The 20,518-nt window shown below is 42.9% G+C and overlaps 1 long non-coding RNA gene across 1 annotated transcript; it reads left to right on the top strand.

The window, feature by feature from the left end:
• The first annotated feature begins 240 nt into the window (after positions 1-240).
• On the top strand, positions 241-19,795 carry LOC106044398 (uncharacterized). The gene is made up of 5 exons (XR_001212243.3): positions 241-414; positions 4,660-4,799; positions 5,054-5,152; positions 16,125-16,209; positions 16,853-19,795. It is a non-coding gene; the product is annotated as an uncharacterized lncRNA (long non-coding RNA).
• The last annotated feature ends 723 nt before the right edge of the window (positions 19,796-20,518 follow it).

Below are 20,518 nucleotides of genomic sequence, written 5' to 3'. Positions count from 1 at the left end.
AGAACAGTGTGGATTTCTTTGCTATGTATGTATAATTATATACAGGTAACTTTTAATTAACTGGAACACAAAGGACATGCCAAAGTGGAAAAGAAGTTAGAGACTGTTGTATTTTGATGGATTCTGAAAGATGTCCTATTTGGGAGGTGTGAATTTATGCACTGCATTTCAGGCTCCTGCTCGGAAAGTGAATATTCATCAGGATTAGCAGATTCTTCTGTATGAGGTGTTAAAGTGGGCTGTCAGCGTAATGAATGCGTTGTGTTGTTCCCTGTGCTGAGGCTCGTCCTGCCGTCTCCACTCGCCTTTTAAGAAGCGTTGGTTTATGTACGCGAAGCCAGTTACTACCCGCTGCGGCCTATGGAGGCAGGCGGGGGCTGACAAGATGGACGCTCCTTTCCGGGACTGGCGCAGGTGCGGGAGAGGCTTTAGGCCTCGGGGGCGACTGCCAGGGCCGCGTCCCTCTGTCAGTCTAGGGCAGAAGAGGCGTCCTTTGAGTAAATAGAGCTGGAACAATCAGAGATGCTTTCAAACACATAGGAAACGCCTGATTTGGGTTTGTGTGCCTGAGAGCCTCTCTGCATCTCCCAGCTCTACTGCTTGTCCAATCTGAGGTGCTCCGTCTGACCACAAACCTCGTGCTGATGAGCCTTCTCCGGTGCCTACAGACCACAGGCACTTTGCTGGGGTGTGCTGGTTAAGATGCACAACCTGCCTCTGCTCGCTTGCATGATTTTTTCTAGGACAAGATGAATAAAATGGATTTTTCAACAAATATATATATTTTTGTAGGCAAGGTAGGAAGCCTTGAACCAATGGAAGAACAATACAGTTTTGGGAAAGTACAGCTACTGTAGCTGTTCATAACTTCTTTTACTAAGAATCTGACTTTTATATTACTGTTTGAAACCTTCCTGGTTAAAATCAAATTACATTAATGAAATTTCTTTTTATTGCATTTAGCCTAGTTGTTTGCAATTGAGATAAATTTGGAAGTGGACACTACCTGGTAATTGAACTTGTCAGTTTTGTTAAGCCTGTGTAGGTTTAGCTTATCCCACCTCCATTATCAAGTTGTACATTATTTCTTAGAGAGGATTTTGTTTTCTGGAATCTCTTCTTCACTGATACAGTGTTCATCCAATTCCATTTGTGGTGGTGTTTGACAGGGAACAGAGAATCAGAAATAAAATAGAGTTTAAAATTTTTGCAGGTTCTGTCCAGATAACACGTGTTGGTGTTCCTCTGGGTCTGGTAGCAAATCCGCACTGTATCCCATGAGCCATATGGGCTGTGTTTCTGGGGATAATCAGGATTCACTCAAGGAGAGGGGAGAATGAGTTTCAGGGTGAAACAGACTCCTTCAAGACACAGTCTGGTATGCACTCTGCTTAGAGGCTATGTCCAGGAGTATAGCAGAAGATCAGTTATCAGTTTCAGGTGTGCTTTGTCTGAATCCTGGCTGTCTTTTGAGGAGGACCAGTGTAGACTTCATTAAAAAAAAAATAAAAAATAAAACTAAGAAATGGATTGCTCTCTCCCAAAATCCGTGGGTAATGTGGAGAGGCAAGGAACTGTATTCTGCAGAAATTAGAGCATGGCAGCTGGTCTGTCAGGAGGAACAGAGAGTTCTCCACCTTGATTTCAGCTAGCACTTCAGTGATACAAGCAGCAGCCACTGCTTCCTGCAGGTCCTCAATGTCCACCTGGCAACTTTGATCACTGGGATGGCAGACATCTAAAGGCAATCAAACGCCCACCTTCAATGATCTGATGTGCTCAAAACTGAGGTAAAAAACAAGAACTTGTAAAGTGGATTACAGAAGGAGTCAGCAAAGCATTTATTTGGATGTCAAAGATGTGGAGTCTTCTATTGCTTGTATCATTGAATATGTTCATAAATACCACTAAGTATCCAGGGTGATAAGCCATGATGTGAGTAATAAGGCAGGATAAGTTATGTGGTTACCTTTAGATGGCCACATATTTCTAGTGGTTATGAGGGGCAAAAAGCCAAATGTCTTCAGACACTTAATACAGGATTTCTGGTGTATCATACATAAAATTCTTGAGGGATGCTGTTGCTTCATAAAAACTGAAAGAGTGCTTTATCATTTTTTATAACTCAGTTGACAAATAGGGACTCCCAGCTACTCAGAGTTCTCCCGATAGTCCAATCACTTCTCTGTAATAACGCTTTCTGAAAGCAAGAGCTATTGTAGATGCAATATTGCATGTGTGTCCCTTGAAAAAGAAACAATCTAGTTGTTATTATTACAGCCACCATTCTTAAATCATCTAGATCCCCCAAGGCCTGCGTATCTGTAAGCTTTCTCCTCATTGCCTGGATCCTGGATAGTTGGTAGGTAGATAAATGAGGAATTTTCCTTCTTGCCTGATAGAGTATCCTACTACAAGCCACAATTTGCATATAGATATGATCAATTATAATTTGAAGACTTCATATGCAGAATTCTGCTTAGGCCCATTGCAGATAAGAACAATAAGCTATAGGTCTGAGCAGTCCATATTCTTATTTGCACAAGGCAGCCTTGATATTTAATTCCCTTAATATTACAGCTCTTCACATGGAGGCTATAAGTCATTTTGAGTAATTGCATGTCTAGAAACTCGATTTCTGGCACAGATACACATATGGAGAAATTCAAAAAAAAAAAAAAAACTAACAAAAAGAAAATGAGACCCTTAGAAAACAGAGCTAAACAAACGAGAGGGAGATAGTAAGGCTGATCATCCTGATTGTATGGAGATAGGAGCTGCTCCTGATTTTTGAGAGCTCTGAGGCTGAGTCTACCTTTTTGGACTCGCTGCAGTAAATGATGCTGGGATGTGCTAGAGAGTGGTGGGTGAAGAATAGTTGAATTTTCTCTTCAAATCTGTTCCACACAGGAGGGCTGGCAGAGATGTATTAAATTTTCACTCAAAATAATTTTTCAGGGAGCTGAACCAAGTGGGTTTCTTGTTATTCTGCAAATAGGCCTATCTATTAATCAGCTTCCATTAATAAATTTGCCCTTAGAGCTAGCACTCTATACAAACAGAAACCTTTCATGTCCCAATGTTATCCTTAGTTATGTTAAGGTTTGCACTTGTATCCTAGAATGTATTTGTGTTTGTGTTTTTTTTTTAATGTTTCCCAAAAGGGAAATGTTATTCTTTTATTGTCTTTTTTAGTGCCTGCCCGTTTCAGTGCTAAGCATTGGGTATCCAAGGTTTGGGTCGGATAAACTGCCATCCGAAATTCACTTACAGCTAGACTTCAGGCCCCTGGAATAAGTCTCTTATGACACCTCTGGTTCTATAGTCCTGGTCTGAATCCAAAACACAAAGATATTTAGGAGAAACTATGATTGTGACAAGGAGAAGAGAAACTTATCCAAACTTTTAGAAAATGTACAGATTTGTATTTTTCTTGTTAACTTCTGAAAACCCTGTGGCTTCTGTGTTTTTTCTCCTGACAGCTTTGACTTTTCCACGTTAATCATTTTACTCCTCAATTTGTTTTCCCTTTTCCTTCACTCAGTGAAAGCTTCATGAAACCCTTGCTGGTTTTAGTTTTGGTATGTGTTGAAAGGTGAGGAAAATTGCCCTGCTTAGGATCATAAAACAGTACAATTGCTGGATACGCACATATCAGGCAGGGCTTCAGCGTTCCATGCCAGAGCTTTCAAGTCTGTTCTTCACACGGGGCTCCTAAATAGACGTTTAAATTAGTGCTAAACCCATAAAGTGGCTGTTCGCATGCACGAATATCTGTGGTCTCAGTATGGAATTTTAATTTTTTTTCATGCAGTCAGTCAGAGCTCCATAACCAAAATGAGTACCTCATGTGCTTGGCATTGCACAGATGCTTGGTAAGAATCCAAGAGAATTTACTCTTCAGTACTGGTATTTCCTGAAGGTTTATATTTTTCAACTAGACACCTATCATCTCAGTATACACACTGTTAATTCACATAATTCTTTTAACTCCGTCCTCCAAAACTCAGCTCTGCTGAAATTGAGTTCATTGGACATTGAGTTCATCGGTGTTACAGCAGGGATGAACTCAGAAACTCAGATTTGAAAGAGCCCAGCCAAGTCTGACTGAAACATTTTTTAATGCTCCAGGGAGAAATTAATTCTGCTCAATCACTTTTGATTCACCTGAAACATAAAGGGAATTGCAGACACTTTAATAGCTGAATTGAAAGACTGTTGAGTCACCATTATATCTCTGTAGTCTTTGTTCACTTGCTATTTTGCAGCTGCTTTTACTGTTATTCACTGAGTTGCACAGAAATCTCTGATAGTGGTACTATGAGATTTTTATTTCCCTGGCAGTAGGAGAATCACAGTGCTAATCCAAATCATTACGGCTAGCACCAGGGGGCTTTGCATTTAAAAAGAAGGTTGTACGCTAGAATCTGTAACAGCAAGTGACGGTCTCCAAGTGGTAAACAAGGTGTCCTGGTTTTGTGTATGAAGCTCTGGATACTTTTGAACTGGCCTTTAGAGGACTTGCATGAAATGTGCTGCATCTGGAACTTGAAACCTTAGGTACTTTCATAATATAAGTAATTAATAACTTAGTAAGTAGGTGGTTTTGTCTCCACATTTTGGCCATATGAATTGATCTGGATTGCCTCTTATGCGCAGGCTGTGATTTGTGAATAGCACCGTGAACGAAGCTGCCTTGTCCTTCGCGTTTCTCAGAGGTTGTGCTGGCAGAAGACTTCACACATCCTGCAGTGCCTTCTGCACTCCAGAGTGGTACACAGCCCAGCGTACCAGAACGGGTACTTAACTACCTTTACCTTACTACATCTGGCTAGAAACTCTAAAGGTGTTTGGGTCATGAATGGTTTTGCCATGCAGGCCACAAGCTCTCCAGTATGTAGGCATGGGCCATGTGTTAGCAGGTACTGTGTGCTAAGGCCCTTGTAATTTTCCATGCCACAAAGAAACAACTGAAAGAAAATTCAGAGGGGAGTTTTCTGTCTGACCGAAACAATAAAGAAAAGCTGATCCTTCTTTCTGCTCTTCTTTCCAGTGGCTATAAAGAGTGGAGCAAATTAGAGCAACTGCGCGCTACACAAGGTCTCCCAATTACCCTCATGGCTACAGAGAACCGTAACAGCTGTGTTATACAGTAAGTTCAAAAGACAGTTTAAGCAATTTGTTGCTGATCACTTGCATAAAAGTGGATAAAAAAGCCACCATTCTGATCTAGGAATTTGATAATTAGCGTATTTCATCGTTACATTTCATAATCAGTTTGTGCAGCTGTGAGAGTTTAAAGCATCTTGCATCAAGTCAGGTGGACGTAGTGCAGCTTTCTGACAAAGCTAACTGGTAGGCTTATGCAGGAGCCTGCCTGCTCTTTCCAAAACCAAAGGAGCAAATCATTACATGCCTCGGCACCTCGGAGTAGCTATACCAGTGTCTCACTAGCTGCCCCCTGATGTGTTAGCAATTGATGTTTGGATTCTCTTATGCTACATGTAGCCTTTGGTAAGGTACTAAATATATTTGTGTCTGGGGTCTCCTTTCCTGACTGTGCAATTGAGGATGCAGAGGTTGTTTTTATTATTATTATTATTATTTTTATTGTTTTAGAGGAAAGAAAAAAAAAAGAGAATTTGTGGGGGTGGGGGTAGAAGCAGCAAATCTCTTGTATTTTCTCCTCTTCATTCAAATAAGTCTCTGTGTGTGACTCTTGCAATGATGCCTGCAACCCAGACTTGAGAGTCTTTTAGTACAGGCGAGACAAAGAAATGGATTGCATGCCTAGATCTCACTTGTGCTCCCCTCTGAGGTCAGAATTAGAATGAATTGTAAACAAAAGTTACAGTGTTTCCCTTACCCATTTCTCCTTGGAGAAAGGAAATTAAGTAAGACTGCATAATAATGAAAAGAAAACCAGATTTTACAATTCTCTTTCTTATAGCCAGCAGTCTGATGAATAGTCTCAGAGAAGGGATTTGCTTTTTAAGGGCCTAACTAGTTCCTAGCTTGACCACAGCCTTTGTGTTTCACTCTGTATCTCAGGTCCTTTGCAATGTCAGCCTACCACTGGTTGCTGACATCATATAGACAAAGGTAAAAAAAATCGTGGGATGTGTGAACATATCCAGCCAGATTTCTGTCCTGGCCCTGATGGATGGCGAAAAGCTAGCAATGAGAAGAGAGAGCAATCTACCTTATCCTAGTTTATGTAAATGCAAAAATAATAATAAGAAGAAAATTATCTCTAAGCAAATGTGTCTTAATGGCTTTCAAACTGCTGTCCATAAGGCTTCAGTTAACCTATAAGGTAAATACTTGAAGTGATCTGAGGTATGCTGTGTGTGTTTAGTTGGTTAATTTTGTGAAACATGTTGAATTGCATGATGGCTTTGGTTTATGTAATATAATTCCCTTCCAGATTGTTTAAGCGATTATAAATCAAAGCTTGCCTAGTGCAGTTCTGTTGCTCTGCTTTTCTCTAGGTGAAAGTAGTGGGGAGCAGAGGAAAGGGTGGTTTTTGTGTGTGCCTATTGCTAAAAAAAAAAAAAAAAACAGAAAAGATCATGCAAGATCATGTAATTCATGCAGTTACGATGTCCTCTACTGTGTAAACACCTGGTGTAAGTAATCTTGATGTCTTCTGAAACATGTATGACTTTTAAGAATGACGATTCTCTTCTGATACGTGTTTGACACCTCTGTACTTTTGTTGACTTGATTGGAGTTCTTTCTTATTACAGTGTTCTGTAAGAAGAAAGAATCTGTCCTTGTGTTCTGCAAAATTTAAACTCTGCTATGAGAAAGAAATGGGATCTCTGAAATGCTAGGTATCGTTAGGCTCTTGTGTATTTACACACCATCTGCTTCAGTACACGATGGATAGCTGATCAGCTCTTTTCTGCAGCAGGCAGTACCATGGCGCTACTGGGAGTGGATTATATCAGTCCCAGTTCTCTACTACTGTAAAAGGGGAGAAAACAGGGCTTGAAGAGGGTGTACATGTATTTAAATTCTTTGTAAACTGCTGTGATTGTATATTGTTGTGCTATTTAAATGCAGTAATAAAAGCATTTGGCCCATTTTTAGGGACGTGGTTTAGTGGGTAATACTGGTGGTTGGGGAATGGTTGCACCAGGTGACCTCGGAGGTCTTTTCCAGCCTTAATGATTCTACAATTAACTCCTTCTTGATCCAGTCATATGCGAGTATGATGCCCTCAGCTATAAGAATGTAAGGTCTTGTCTCTCCTAGTGACAGCAGGTGGTACATACTCCTACTGCTGAAGTGCTTGGTTCAGAAAGGATGGTTTTCTGAAGTGCTGAACCTAACAGCCTCGTCCTTCTCTTTTTTCCCCTGGCAGGGCCAAGCTGAGGAAGGCAGGCAAGAACACTTAATTTGTTCTGCCTTTCTCATCCTACCTCCTTTGATACCAGAAGCTCAGTTTTGAGAGCAGATGCTTTTAGAAAGTTGAGTGGGCCAGCGGGGACTGGTCACAGCATTAATGCTGAGAAACCAGATCGTTCTAATTCATTTTGTGCCAAGAGGTGCTTGTGGTTAAAATGCTCAAATGTTTGTATCTAAAAGCATGTTTAATTTCTTTTTTTTCCTTAGCCCATGCTATGCTTTCAGAGCTCCCATTAGCTTTGGCTGGACCTATGCTTTGATTTGTGTTTATTTAGGATCCAGCTTTAATTTTCTTGTGCTCAATATACACACTGGCTTTATTTAGGCAGGATAGGAAAAGAAAATTTATAACCTCAGATGAAGTAGGTTCTTAAGCAAAAGAAGTAAGAAGACAAGATACCAAAGAGTTCTAGCATTGTTATGTTTATTAAAGGAATTATGTGCTTGAATCAAGATGGAGCTTGGGCTGCTGGCAGAGGGAAATGTGAGCAGTCGTGCAGCTGGTGGCCATGCAGTGTTTGAGATAGCCATGGTACAAAGGCAGAATTTAGCAGATAAGTTTCTTGAAATCTTACATGTTTGTGGGTATGGGCTCTCTCATATATAGTCATAGAGTTAAAAATAATACTGTAAGCCTGAAGCAATGGAAACTATAGATGCCGACCCATTGGTTACTAGAATTATCTATAATTTGTACTTAATCTGAAATTCTTTCATCTAAAATTAGGAAATCAGTGAGTACATGAATGTGAGAAACAAGCGTTGGATATGCTTTGTACTGCTTTGTTTTATCCTATTGTTTTCAGCATCTCCAGCCTCTTATTTGTCTGGTTACAAAATTACTTGTGTACCAGTCCATCTGCTAGGTTGCATCTGGGAAAAATGGGAATTCATCTGGACAACATCTGATGCAACACTTGGAAAGCATTTGTTTACTTGACTAATGTCAGTTAGGCAGCAATATTTAAGCTGTAAGCTCGCAAGCTGGCATACTGAATGGTTCATTCAAGTCCTTTTCCCACATTTCCGCCAAACTTCTACAAACCCTTTCTGTTCCGCACTGAAGCCGTCCGTTTTAATTCTGCGTTGATGCCCAGTGGTCTTAAATTCCCTGAGGAAACTGGTAGCAGCTACAGACTGCGAGTCCAGCCGAGGCTCAACAGGACGCCTCCCTTTCTGGGGACCCACAGTCCCCTATGTCAGAGAAATTTTGAAGGTCTGTGATTTTGTGGATGCTGCGGTAGGAATGTGTTGATGAGGGTAACCGAGTGATGGAGAAAAAGCAGATCTTCCTGTTGATTGTGGGGCTCTTGGTCTGATAACATATGTTTTCATGTCATCTTGAGACTGAAGCCCGGAAATAGGCAGGAGTGCTAACTTCTTAGAAGCCAGTGATGGAGTGCTGCCTCCACAGAGCTGCCCTGCTATGCTCGTTGGTGCTAATTAGTTTGCGTCTGTTGAGCTTCCTTCTGACTCGGTCTGTTCTAATTAACACTTCCCTGTAGATTGCTGCTGAACTCCAGAAATCTCATTCATTTGTGACACACATTTCACCATCCCGAGGAGACAAGTATATTTTGTTGACAAAGGTGCTGATAACACTATCGGACTGCGGTTTAATGCGTGCTCTGAGATGGAGAGAGGCGACAAGACAGCCTGAGTGGGGAAATGGTGTTAAAAATAACACTGAGAACTGCAGCTGCAGTTCGTCTACCAGTTTGAATTGTTTGAGCCCCAGACTGTGCAAGACTATCTGCTACAGGCAATTATATGAAGTGTTTATTCCTCTGTCCCTGCCTCTTCACCCTATGTACCAACATTAAAGATGCATTTGTTAGAATGTGAAACTTGAGAATTATATTTAGAAATATATACATGATGTGTATGTTTATATAAACATAATATACTGGTATAGACGCTCTCTCTGTAGTCTGTATTTGGAGTCTATATTTATATTTTGCTTTTTAAAAAATCATCAGGAGTTACCGTATTAGTTAAATATAAGCCTTGAAAATAGAATACGCCTGAAATTTTTTCAAAGTCTGCATCAGAGGCTACCTTGCAATGGATTTAGAAATAATTTGCAACTGAGCGTGAGACCTTTTATACGTCGGCTGTGGCAGCTGTCAGTGGGGCTGTCTGCTGCGGCAAAGCGAGTAGTAATTGCAAAAGGCAGTCTGGCTCCACAGGTACTGCTCAAATGGCATCGGGTGAGGAGGTCAGGTAGACAGAAGCCTATCTGAAGGTGGGAAGCGCTGGCCCAAGAGCCAGGGCATTTGGTCTCTTCTTACCTTTCCTGTGGGCACCTTTTGTTCTGATGTCCCGGTGGAGAATGGGCTACAGCCCCAGCCTTCTGGTCTACGTGACTTACTTTGTGTAAAAGTGCACGTCTCACAGGTAAAACCTTTAAAGTCAGTTTGTGAGATGGGTGCTTCCTTGATGTCCTTGGTTTTCCGCCTTCCCCGCACCTTGTATTGTTGCCTTCTACGTGGGCGTTGTGTTTTACTGCTGTTCTGTAGCATGACGAAAGCTCCTCTGGAAATGCGAAAGGCAATTTTCTCTGCCTTAATGGCTAACTCAGAATGCCTTCGCTTTTGCCATTTATCTTCAATCCTCCCTGCAACATAACGAATGGCTTTTCTCATAGCGTTGTTTTCGTCAACCATTTCTATGTTGTTAATGCTAATACACTGCAGTGTGCCAGGAAACAATATTTTCCTTCCACGTTGCTTATTTTCCAGGATCCAGCAGTAGTTATTCTAAGCATCTGACACGTGCCTCTAAGAAAGCTGAAGAGGCCAGTCTAAATTAGACAAGGACAAAATGAACCTTGAGCACTGGTAGAGCACGTGCTGTACGGAGCCTGCACGGAGCCATCTGAGGTTTAGTGATATTGGACTCTAATGCTAGTTTTTACAGCCATGGGCTGCTTTTGCGGCCTCATTTACAAAGACCCTTCAATTTTATGTATCAAGGACGATCCCTGTTGTTAAAATGCCTTCCAAAAGTGACTTTGGGCACCCATTCAACCCTGGACTGCCTTTGGGGAATACAAGCTGAGCTAAAGCTGTCTCCATTACAGTAAAGAGATGTTAACAGGATCCTAGCAGAAGAATAAATTACAAACCAGAACAATCTGCTCACCTTACACAGACCAATACTGCGCTAATAGCTTAGCTGGCCACTGGGGAGTAGTTGTCCATTGTCTTTCCATCTGCCCTTCTTCTGTCTCAGTTTGATTAGAAATGGCTTGAGTGGGGGCATATTGATGTGGCTGGAAATGGGGATTTAACTAGTGCTTAATCGTTTTTAAAAGGGTTTTGCAAATAATAGGTTTTAAGAGTGGATGTTTAAACAGGAAGCTTCCTGTTTTGAAGAAACATTTTATTTTCTTTCTATTCTTCCCGAGTTTTCTTTCTGTTCAGCTGGGCTTTATCTTTTCCTTACCTTGTATGAGGGGAAAATGTTAAACTGTGGGAAATGTCACGGAAAAGCCTACCAGTCCAAATACCCAATCTTCTTGTGGTGATGAAAAAAGCAAGTGGTTTGCTTGATTTGAAGGCAAGTAAAGTATTTACCCTATCTTTTATATATCGAGAAGTAATATTACAGCTCACAGGCTCCCTATAATGCTCATGTCACTTTTCCTGTTCCCAGTAGAAGCCACACTTTACTTTAGTAATGCAATGTATACAAAAAAGGCACAAAATAGTTGGAAACTCAAATGATAACATCTTAGCAGTTCACAGTAGCAAATGCGGAGAACTTCAACATTTCCTGTGCTGGAACTCCTCGTGGGGGGTAATAGCTTAGTTTTAAAAATACTGCTGCTGTTCTTTCAGAGCCGATAGTCTTTCTCATACTGGGAACAAAGTTCTGATTCCTCTCATGCTGTGGTGAGAATAGTGTAATTTTGAAATTAAACAAGATAATTCCCAATTTCCCTAAGCATACCTAATGGGAGATTTTGGCTTCTTTTCACTTCACTGTTAGCATTTTCATTAGAGATAGCTGACATTGAGTAAAGCATTCGTACTGGTGACCTGAGCAACATCTATTTTGAAGCATGTATTTCATTAATTCTTGTCTACTGCTGCACAGTGGACACACGGAGTGCTTCTCCAGTCACTTCATGGCACAAAGAACAGCTGCAATGCTTCAGCTGTTTCTTTCTTCTTTTCAGTTTACGGATTCATTGCTCTGTAGTTGTGTTATCTTAAATTCACTACACTTATGAAGAAACACAGGCATGTGGCGTGGGGCTAGGGAGGCACGGGATGTGAGGGCATATAGCCACTCATTGCTCAGGCATTCACGTAGGACTGACATGTGAAGTCCTCCTGCAGTGCAGATAAACCAAGTCGTTTCTTTGCCTCTTCTCCCCTTATGTAAGACAAAAGAGTTTTGTATAAGTTTAGGCAGTTCTTCTGGCTTCGTTTTTAATAAAGCAAAGTAGTAACTGATTTTCAGAATAAATAGCTCAGTAATCACAGCTCTCACTCTGTAAGCTTCAGCATGTTTCTGACAGACTCTTGTTCAAAGCAGAACATGTGAAGTGATCTGTTAATAATTGCTTATTGTGTTTATTTAGTGAGGCTAAATTAATTTATTATAGCTTGGATTTAACAGCAGTCTTCTCCGTATATCCTCACGCTTTCATTTTCTTCTAGCATCTTTAGTGGTAGCCTACACGCCACATACTTTTTTAGCATACCTTCTGCATGTTATTTAAAGAAGGGAAGGGAGGTCAGTTCAGAACAGGCAGGCAGAAATAAAAACCCAGATAACCACACTTTGGTCTGTGTTGTATGACTGAAGTCACTTCCTGAAAGACAAATCTCATCTGCCTGAGAGAGAGACAGGTTTGGGAATGGTTTTTTGGGGTGTCTGAGCGCTGCTCTGGAGGCAAAGCTGGCTAATCCTGCAGGCCATGCTCTGTGAAAACAGGGGGCTGCTGTAGCTTGTGTCCCTCGTGGGAGCTTTCAGACATGCCTTTGTGGACGTGGCTGTCGGTGGTGATCCCACAATGGCTGGGTAGGGAAGAGGTTGGGCACAGGAGGAAAAACTACACGGTAAACCTCTGTCTCTGGGTATTCACGGTGGTTTTTTTCAAGGAGGTTGGCTTATGTCAGAGAGCATCTGATAATTATTTATGAAATCCTTATTAGTAAGGATGGCTCCGTGCCCTGAAACAATATCTCTCTAGAGCTGCTGAACTCAGTATGAGAATTGACCACCCTACAATCCCTTTAAGAGCTGCGGTGAGTGCCTTGTGGTACTGCTGGCATTAACATCTGTTGGCTCGTGATAGGAAAGCAGCAGGAATCAGTGAGCTACTTTCTCAGCCTGATTTAAAGGTAGGATTTGGCTGGGGAGTCAGGATACGATGCTCCTTTCTCACCAAGCAGCCGGTTAGCTGACTGAAGCGCTTTGCTCTGACCTATCTTTCTGTTCAATATATTTTCATTTTAATAGTCGAGCAGAGTTTTAGCTATAAATGATCCAGCATTTCATCCAAAAATAGTCAATACATCACCTGGGAAATTAAAGCCCGCAAGTTCATGTGGACGAAATGAAAATCCTTGCAGAGTGTCATGTTTTTGTTGTTAATTTTATTTTTGCCATAGATGTGATTGACTCTTCAAATGCCCAGGCAATTTTTTATGACCACATCATTTCCAGTCTTCGAATGTTGTTCAGTCCACTTTGCCCATAATTAACAAACGCTATTTTGCAAGGGCTCTTTCACTTGATGACCTGTCAGTAAGGATGGGACAAACATCTCTAATGAGGATCTGACCCATTTTAATTATCAGTGGACTCTTTTGATTTGCATGAATTTGGTTGTGAGGCTGTTCCTGTTAATAGGCGTTATTGAAGCAATTGTCAGGATAGGCAGGCTGAGGGAGGTCTGGGTTTTACAAAAGCCCAAGAAAATAAATAATAGAGAAGGGGAGAGTGTTTTACTTCAGTGCCCAGTATTAAACATTCATGCTGTTTTCAACTTTCTCTACTCCTGCTGGTATCATATGGTTTGTAATAAAATTTCATATTCGTTTTACGATGGAGCCCAGATGGTAGACTTTGTGCTGACCGAAAAAAAAATGAAAAACCAGATAAAATCACTTAAGTTTATCTGGGCACTTACACTGTGGCATCTTCGTCAAAATACTGTTGTTCTGTGTTGTATGAGGTGAAGGCCTAAGTGAGGTCTTAAAAACATGCATTTTTCCTCAGTAACACAAAGTAATCTGAATTAGCCTGAAATACTGTGTTTTTCCCTCTGATATAGTGTGGTATTTAAAAGCTGGGGAAATGGGTTTAAAAAAAAAAAAAAACACAGATTTATCTTTCAGTAACGAGTTAATGAGTCAGATGCAGAGAAGAAGGCCCGTTCAAATACCTTGATACAGCTGGGGTGATTCAAAGCTTCTGCAAGACCCCCCAAGGATTCTCCCTGTACTGGGGGGATGTGATTTCCCCAAACAAAGGGTCTCAGGGGGTACAGGGAGCTGGAGAACTCTTAGAGGAAGGCTGTCATTTCTCCAATCTAACCCAAATGCTGCCAAAAACCCAAACTGGTGGCCTACGTCCTTTGTTTTTGTTCTCATGTCCTGCCCCAGGCCTTGTATTTGCTGAACTGGGGTCTCTGGTCATGGCATGCTTTTGTTATCAGGCAAAGCATTTATGCACTTACTGCAGATTGACGTAGGGAGAAATGGCCATATTTTGCACATGCGAGGTGTCAGTTTTGGCTTCCCATTTCACATCACCATGTTTATTTCCTCAAAGAGATCTTCAGACGGACAGGTGGGAGCCAACCACCGTGGAACTTTTTTTTTTTATTTGAAGACAAATGTGCAACACCCGAAGTTTAAGGAAGGAGGCGAGCGCCCTTACTGACTGCAGGTGAGTCAGTGACAGTGCTGTGGGTGCAGGGTCACCCTGCCGTCCTTCAGCCACGAGCCCTCTGTAGCCTGCTCTGTCTGACCGGCTCACCGGGGGCTGCGGGAGCCTGGGGAGCGCGGGCACCGCTCTCCTCGCGCCTCTGCCCAGCAGCATCCCCTCCTGCCAGGCTGTGCCCGGGCACCAGCTCCGCTGCGGTGCCCCGGGGATGCCAGCAGCTCCCGCTTCTAACACAACAGGCTCCATCCAGGCACAGCCTCCCCCACGCGCCGTAGGTTTGATTTCATAAGATAAACTTCCCGTGTTTCTTTCCCCCCCCGCCCTCCTCCTCCCGGAGTTGTGCCGCTTGACAAGAAGCTGTTGGAATCTGGAGAAAAGCAATTAATGATGGAGTTGGGGTTTTTGACTGACATAGTAATTACGCTGGAAAATGTAATTTTCCCTGCATATTAGAGATGGGATTATTTCAAGGAGATCTCATTAATGTGCTGTTCACCAACAAAGAGCCCAGTAACCTCTCTCTTAATAAGATTAGCGTGGGGGTCATAATGCAGCAGGCTGCTAGGGCGATATATCCAAGCTTTTGTTCTAAAGAAATAAATTACCTTCTGCTGTCTGGTAAGGGCATGCGAGGAGTAGATCTCATTTTAAAAGATGGAGACGTGACATTTACTCATTCCATGGTAGCAAGCTGATAAACCTGTGCCCACTTCCTTTGCCCAGGCGCCGTGCATCAGCAGTGAAAACTTGGGATTGAGGGAGTCCGGTGCAGCAGTCGGAGCAGCGAGGGCAGGCAGGCAGGTAGCTCCCCCGGGAGCCCTCCTTACATCAGCAGCTTTCCCCCTGGAAGCATAGCCCTCAATGCCTGCCTCTCTTTGTCTGTCTGTAACGTGGACAATAGCTGTCCAGAGCTCGTCAGAGATGAATGGCTGTTTGAACAGCTCTCCAGCTCCCCTGGTGAGAATACTGCTGCCCTCATCAGGGAGCACGGGTGCTGCTGTCGTGTGTGACCTCTTGTGCTCAAAAAGGTAACGCAAAGGAACAGGAAAGGGTGCTTGGTTTTAGTTTGATCAACGTGTGAAAATTCAGGCCTCTTCGGGACACCCTGTAAGCAATGTAGATCCTTTTTCTTGTAGCGTTAGTCTTCCTCCTATCTCTGCTGATGCTTGTGGGGTGGTTTGGGGTGAGCCAGAGAGTGGCATTGCTAAAAACATTTCCAGGCAGCTTTCCCCTTGCTGACTCCGCTCACATCTGTCTACCATCTGTTTTCATTTCATCTCTGCTGTGCTGCTTGTAAACATCCTCTTGCAACGTCCAGGGCACCGACAGCCTGGGAGCTTCTCCCTTCCAGCATGGGAGAGGTGCTGACCAGCGCTGAGCAGGAAAACCAGCTGGTATTTATTATTGGCACTGCTGGCCTGCAGAGGCATCTCAGTTATGGGTCAGGAATCCTCCTCATTTTGCTAAATGTGCAGACAAGAGTCCCATCCCACCAGTGATAACCCTTCCACAGCAAACTCTACCACCGTTTAGAAATATTTTTAAAGTTAAAAATACAAGCCAGCTCTACCCCAAAAAGTAAGATGTGCCAGGTGGTAGAATCTTGAATGTCGCTGTTGGTTTTACTTGAAAGGTATTGATTTATTGTAGTGGAGCGCAGTGGTGTAAAACCCCTCGAGAGTTTGCCAAGGGGATTCAGAACCTCTCTTGCATACAAGTTGTGTGTTTAACTGCTTTAGTACAAAACTAAATAAATAAAACTTTGTTTATCCTCTCGGTTTCTTGATATCTCATTTACCTTTCAGATAATATGCAGAAAAAGAAGTAAGGAAACAGTACTTCAGATTTATGGAGGTTGTAACTCTTTCAGCACAGCGGTAATGAGCTGCGGTTAAGTATATTTTGATGCAATTTACTTATGAGCCACATAGCACCAAGTTGTAATGTTTTTATGCACGTGCATCCATAGATAGGACTGGTGCAACAAACTGCCGAGTTGTCGCTGCTGCCGTGTAATGTACTTTGGGATTTGTGTAAGATATTTTGTGTTAAATGTTATTAATGTATGTTTTGAGCCAGGGAAAGGGTGAAATGCCTGAGAACATCATTTTGGTTGACTTCATGAACTTAAGAGCACGAGATTGTCTGTGTGCTCAAGAAATGCTTCTTGAAGGGTGTTTTAATGCCTGAAATACCAATAAATTGCTTATCTGTTTAGATGGTAAGATAATTAAGTTAACAACAGAGAAAAAGAGCCCTGAAGTGAGCAGAGGAGGGCTTGCAGTCATCCTTTTAGTGCCACAGTTACATTTCCTGGACAGGAGAGAATAGTTTTTCTCTTCTCCCCAAATACCTTTCTCAAAGGCCATGATGAGTTACCAGCTCAGAGTGGAATAGCCGCTTATTCATTTTGGAGGTTTTCAATATATTCGTGTGTCTCAGTTGAGTGGCAAATAGGATTTTCATACTTCTGGAAAGGGAAATCATGGAAGGAGGTCTTGTGGCCTCACGATATTTTATTGCTTTATTTTAGCCAGCTGCAGGCATAGTGGAATTCCAGTTATGCTGTCGTATCTGCTCATCCTGTCTGTGCTAACAGCACTAAGGACTGAAGACTGATGATCACGGATTCCTTGGTGAACCTGGAAGGAATTCATAGCCAGTATAACTTTTCACCACTCAGAAATCTCAATTCCAGATTTCAGAGGCTCTTGGTTTCTTCTTACCTAATGTATCATACTTAAGTCTAATTAAAAAAAAAAAAAAAAAAAGACTCTTGCCAAACAGTAGATAATGCAATTGCATTTTCTGCATAGATAAACCAGGTCAGAATCTGTGTCAGCAGAGATAGCAGTGAGTTTACTCCACTTCAGTGAGTAAACAAAACCACCGATCATGTTTCTTTAGTTTGAAAGCTGTAAATATTGCTTCATCGTCTGCTAAAAAACTGGAGCGTCTGTGGTTTAACCTAGGGTTTCGCTGTTAAGGCCAATTAACTCTGCTGCCGTTTGTTGGGCAATGCTTGCCTGGAGTAAAGCGCGTGTCAACGCTCTGCTGGACAGCCGCAAGAAGAAGTGAGGAGGGGAGAGGCATGATTTCGGTGAGCTATCGGACGGTAAGGTTAGAAGGTAACACCAGGCCATCTCTTCTGGCGTCCCAGAAGTCAGGCTGAGAGTTTCATCCAGTGCTCCTGCGCTGGACCCTGCTGCGTTTGCTCAGCTGAAGGCTGTCTGTCCAGGAAGACCTCAGCGTGGGGCCTGAGGGTTTGGGATGCCTGCTCCCCTCCGCTCCAGGCTAGTCGAGACCAGAAGTTGCTTACCCTTTTTCTCTCACTTTCATGGAATCACTTTTTTTTTCCCATCAGGCTCTTTGGAAACCACTTTTTTTTTTTTAATGTCTGGGTGTTCTGTCATCCCTGAACCAAAGTACGAGCGGTGTTTTACTGTGCGCCCGTACAAAATAAACCAGAGGGAAGGCTATTACAGGGAAGGGGGATTCTTAGTGTTTAGATTTTTTCACTGGCTTGGTTTACTGTCAAAGTGAGATAGATATGAGGGAAAATGTGCAAAACGGGTCCTCGTCCACTGTCGTGGTAGGGTTGTGATAAGACTGTAAAAGGTTTTTGTATTTGGAAGATGGAACTTTTCAGCTGATTGTAATTCAGCATCCAGCCTGAGTACGGGATTGCCAAACAGACTTCTTAAAAGTTTGTTGTTGTTGTTGTTGTGTTTTTTTTTTTCAATTTGCCTCTGCAATCTCCACAGTTTTACTGCGACATGCTGCCCATGGTGCCCACCTGCTTTAAAGTCTGGCACAGCGCATTTTTTGTTGCACTTGGGAAGGAGCAGCTCTTGTCTGCTCTTCACGTGCCAGAGTCATGGAGCCGTCCTCTGACAGAGGGAGAACTGTGTCCTGCAAATTCAGAACAAGAAGTGTCAGATTCTCCCTCTGCATCAAAAACCAGGCACAAACAGGAGGGGAAATACATCCCAGGATGGAGCAGGGCAGCTTCGTGGCTGCGTTTGGAAACACGGTGGGAGGCCTGTGTGGTGGTACCTTGTTTTATTCCATACTGAGTTTGGAAGCCAGCAAAAAATCACAAAGGAGGGTACCCTGCTGCTGATGAATTCTCTGTAGCAGTAATTTTGGATATTACCAAGCAATAGCAGCCGTGGCACAGCTTGTGAGTGAGTTTCTATTACGGGCTGCTTTCTGGCTGCCTTTTCAGAAATCCACAAGAGCATCTCTTTGGGCTTGAGTGTAGTGTGATTTTTTTCTACAAAAACATTGATGTTGAAGCAAAGTGAATTTACAAGCATGAAAGCAGAGCTGCTGAATGAAAGTCTCTTGTGTGTTAGCACCCTGTAGCAAATACGAGAGGGAGATGTTTTCAAGTTAGTTTACCGAGCTCCTGTGAAATTACTTGTGGATGGAGTCGCGTTTTATAAGCACACAGGAACACCTGAATCACCTATTTCTGAAAGCAGCTTACAGCATAAAGACCACTAACTTCTACAGAAATTTCAAGGCACTTGTACACAGAGATTGCTGCTGTGTATGAGAGCTCAAACCTACGTGTTCCCGGCATCTGAGCTTTTAATTTTTTTAAATAAAATTGCCAAGGTCATAAATGCTGTTGCTGTCAAAGCATTCCCAGGAACATCAACTTAAGAAAGCGCCAGAAAATGGTTGTTCCCTTTTCAAGGACAAAAAAGTAAGGAGTTTTGAGCTCTTTTTCAATTTATAGAGAAAGCTTAAAATGTAGCTCCATCACCCTGTTCTGGCCTGTCAGTGTTAAAAATGAAGCTTTTCATCATCAGAACAGTAGGAAAATACATTTATGGTGGCCGCCGTGTTTCTCACAAGCCTGGGGAGGCTCACGGGAGCTCTGACTTCTTGCTCTCCGTGGCGAGGGCCACAGGGTTTGCAACGTCCATAAAACGCTGGGGGCACTGAGCCAAAATCAACACCGGTGGTACTGAGCAGCGCAACCACCCAGCCTGCAGCGGCAGGGAGGCAGCGCGGACACGGGGCAGCTCTTCCCTGCCTGTCTCTGGCTCTTTCGGAGTGGGAAGCCCCAGAGGGTGAGCCTGGGTGCCCACAGAAGCCACACACCCTGAAGAAGGGAAGAGGAGGAGCAGAAAGCCGCAGCAGTGGTTCCTCTTCCCCGCCGTCTCTTTTGAAGGCAGTTTGTGCTGTTGAGGGGGGTGCTGTGAGGGAGTGCTGTGAGTTTCGTGTGCTCTGTGCCCTGCTGACGCGCTCTTCCTGAAGAGATGTCCTTTAAACTCTTCCCAAAACCTGCCTTAAGGGTTGCAGGGTGTGAAGCTGGGATTGCCCCAGATTTGGCATTTCCAGGGGAGGCTTTGGATGCCTGACATAGGGAGTGTTTCTGGCTAGCTAGTCTGTGCTTGTAGGCTCATAAACTTCCCTCGCATATTTTTGCACTTAGGTGAGCTTGTTAGCAGCCAGGGCTTTGCCTTCGGGAAGATGACTTTGCTCTTTGCTGGCTGATTCGTTGTAATGGTGGGAATGAAGCTTGCATGCCTCGGACGTCCTCCAGACCTAATCCCGTCTGTAGATGAACAAATGAAGAGAAGAGATTTGGGTTGAATTACAGGCCCTCATTCCTACCCTTAACGTCTCAGAGACTGTGTAAAATTTCCCAGGGGGTTGTTAGAAAGCATCTCTCTTCAGATGTCTGAAAACGAGATTGGATAAGGCAGTACCAAGTATCCTACAGGGAACGCTTCTGCTCTGGAAGTGGTCTACATGACGTACCTGGCTCAGGTTCAGAGGTGGAGAAAGATCCATTGTCGTACAGAGCAACTATAATTGCACAGCTGAGGTGCTAAAAACCACATGCGCTTGTATTTCTCTTTGGAGCCTCTGAAGCAGCAGCTTGCCAGCGCGTGAGTTTCTCTTCAATTTATGTGGTGCACCCATTGCCTTGTTATCGCTTTTATAGACAAGGGATCCAGCAACACATTACTTTTTAAATGTCCTGCCATTATGAATCCATTTGCTATTCATTGTAATAGCACCAATCATAACGAATTCATTTTGCATTCGTGTGTATGTCATCAGCACTTGGGATTGTTGGTTTTTTTTTTGTAATTTACATCAGTAAATGGACATTAAAAGCATTATCTGTAAGCACATCGCTCCGCCAAGGGAGCAAGGGGGAAGCGTGCGAGTAGAT

The sequence above is a fragment of the Anser cygnoides genome, chromosome 5 (genome assembly GCF_040182565.1).
Source record: "Anser cygnoides isolate HZ-2024a breed goose chromosome 5, Taihu_goose_T2T_genome, whole genome shotgun sequence".
NCBI classification, from domain to species: domain Eukaryota; kingdom Metazoa; phylum Chordata; class Aves; order Anseriformes; family Anatidae; genus Anser; species Anser cygnoides.
The sequence above is the reverse complement of the archived record's forward strand: the minus strand, read 5'-3'. Positions and strand labels throughout refer to the sequence as shown.